The sequence below is a fragment of the Pelmatolapia mariae genome, unplaced genomic scaffold, assembly GCF_036321145.2.
Source record: "Pelmatolapia mariae isolate MD_Pm_ZW unplaced genomic scaffold, Pm_UMD_F_2 NODE_ptg000494l+_length_34817_cov_1, whole genome shotgun sequence".
Taxonomy (NCBI): Eukaryota; Metazoa; Chordata; class Actinopteri; order Cichliformes; family Cichlidae; genus Pelmatolapia; species Pelmatolapia mariae.
Window position 1 is genome coordinate 26,304 of NW_027052179.1, and position 2,792 is coordinate 29,095.

At 43.7% G+C, this 2,792-nt stretch overlaps 1 long non-coding RNA gene across 1 annotated transcript; it reads left to right on the forward strand.

The window, feature by feature from the left end:
* Positions 1 to 139: 139 nt before the first annotated feature.
* Positions 140 to 1,999, forward strand: LOC134623250 (uncharacterized). The gene is made up of 3 exons (XR_010093277.1): positions 140 to 276; positions 1,613 to 1,814; positions 1,908 to 1,999. It is a non-coding gene; the product is annotated as an uncharacterized LOC134623250 (long non-coding RNA).
* The last annotated feature ends 793 nt before the right edge of the window (positions 2,000 to 2,792 follow it).

Below are 2,792 nucleotides of genomic sequence, written 5' to 3' on the forward strand. Positions count from 1 at the left end.
TAAAAGCAGACATTTCATTATTTATTATTTTCATACAGACTCAGAAAGGCTTCGTCACAGTGTAGTTATTGCAACCCCTGAAACTTGAATATGGGGAATAAAAACTGAATATTTTGGGTAAGTCATTTTTAGTTCGGTGAACTACTGTGCTTTTATTCTGGAAATCTGAGAGGAAGTTTTTTTCTTGATACGGTTGATGGTGGATGGGGTAGCAGACATGTTGCTATCGTCAAAAAGTGCCTCCTGAGTCATAACACCATGTGAACCCTAGTTACGGTAGGCATCTTCGTAAATAACGCTAATTAATAGATATGCTTCATCACCTCTATGTGGGCTTCCTTGTGTTATTGGTCTACATTAGCTAAACGTAAGATTGCTCTGCCTGACACCATTTAGCTGTATCTCATTGTTGTAATATAACTTAACATGAAATTATTTTACATTTGCACATTTGTTCCATTTTAAAACCGTGCGGAGAATATCACGCGCTGAAATGCACGTAGTCAAAGTCTTACGCATGCCCAAAGGCCACTATTTTATGCATGCCGCCATCTGTGGTATTTAATTACTTCTGTCACTACCCGATCCGTACCGGAAACCCGATCGGTACCCCGCATGCGCAAATCTTACGTCACTTCCTCTCTTTGCAAACATTGCGACATTCGAGGGTCGTGTCCAAATTCATGGGCTGCATCCTCCTGAGGACCGGGCCTTCGCAATCTAAGTGGGCCGGGTCCTCAGACAGTCGGGTAGGCCGGAAGTAAACGGCAGTGAAATTGGCCGCCATTACCGGAAACTAGAGTTTGGCTGGGCCGCGCTATGAATTCTGGGATATGATGGGCAAAGAAGGATACATCAGACCCATCCTCAAATTCGGAGAAAATGAGGACCCATTTGTCGGCTGCATTCGGAGCAGCCTATGAATTTGGACAGCCTTCGGCGCGTCGCTGTGACGTAATCGGTCTACAAATGCGGTCTGACGTATCCTTCTTTGCCCATCATATCCCAGAATTCATAGCGCGGCCCAGCCAAACTCTAGTTTCCGGTAATGGCGGCCGGTACTACGTTTTAAAATTACTCTTATTAATTTTTCTGGGTCACAAAATAAACTTTTAACATATTTTCAGGCGAGAAAGTAGCTGTGTAAACATCAAATATCTGCTCGGTTTATCAAGATATCGCATATTTGGAAAAGTGCTTCGACGTTTTCGGAGACGCCTGCTACCCACCAGCTCGATAGCGAGCCGGGAGCTCGAGGGTCACTGAAGCCGCCGAGAACGGCACAACTCCCGGCACATCATTTTCAGATCACCGCGGACTTTTGCTACTCGGGTTAAACGTAGTATATAAGTATAATCATGAAATATAACCTGAGACAACCTAAAAATGCTATTGTTGGGCTTTTACAGTGTTTTGTTTGTTCGTGAGTAAATCGGTTTGGCTGAGATTAAAGTTATTAGATTAGATTAGATAAAATAAAACTTTATTAAACCCCCGAGTGGGTTCCTCCTTGGTTTTTATACAGCTGACTAAACGTCAAACAGAAAACTGATTAAACAGAAGTGTGAGATGGTCGAGAATTTACTCCAGTGTCCTGTTATATTTTATATAGCAAGGAGCAGACGGCCGAGTTTATTAAACTCCACCGAGACAGCGGTGACGTTAATCAGAAGGCTGGACCGTCCAATTTCACTGCCGTTTACTTCCGGCCTACCCGACCGTCTGAGGACCCGGCCCACTTAGATTGCGAAGGCCCGGTCCTCAGGAGGATGCAGCCCATGAATTTGGACACGACCAGTGACAGTACAGACAAGGTGCCTAGTTGACGTTTTTCAGTTCTTTGTTTTCTCTTTATTTTTCCGATTTATTTGCGACAATGACTGAAAACACTTTTCCTGTACACACAGCGGATGCGATAGTGAACTTTTATCGAACTGAAGTTCTCACTGGTCAAGAAGGAAAACACTTTACAAAGAGCGACTTGACTCCTCATCCGAAGGTAAGGTCCGCTTGGTGTAAGGTCGGCACAACTCCCGGCACATCATTTTCAGATCACCGCCGACTTTCGCTACTCGGGTTAAACGGTTAAACTCGGGTTAAACGTTATATATAAGTCACTTAGACAACCTAAAAATGTTATTGTTTGGCCGGGTCCTCAGGAGGATGCAGCCCATGAATTTGGACACAGCTAATATATTTGAATGATACGGTTAGCGCCCTGTCACTACCCGATCCGTACCGGAAACCCGATCGGTACCCCGCATGCGCAAATCTTACGTCACTTCCTGTCCTTGCCAGCATTGCGACATTCAATATATTTGAATGATACGGTTAGCGCCCAGTTAGCTCCTAGCATTTCTCAACAGCTCTGCCTCCTTTTTGACTACCGGGACATTTAAACAATGGATACCCCCGTATACAAATAAATTCATGCTTTTCTCCTCAACAGAGAGCATTCCCCGAATGAATAACAGCTCCGTAAAATAAGAAGAATGGCGCCTAATTACAGACTTAATAATACAGACTTTGTAATATCTCACGTGTAGATTCATCAGCCAGATGAAGTGTTTACTGACAATTGACAGTGATAGTGGAAATCATCATCACTATTCCAATCAATCCTCTCCACACAGACAAGCCTAAACACACTGGACTATCACTAAATCAGATTTAACACCCATTTGAAATGACGGTAATTCAGTTTATAATAGGGTTCATTCGCTCGGTCAGCAGGTGGCAGTATCCTCGTACACTGGGGAGTAAACTGCCATTAAACGAACAGAAGAAGAAGA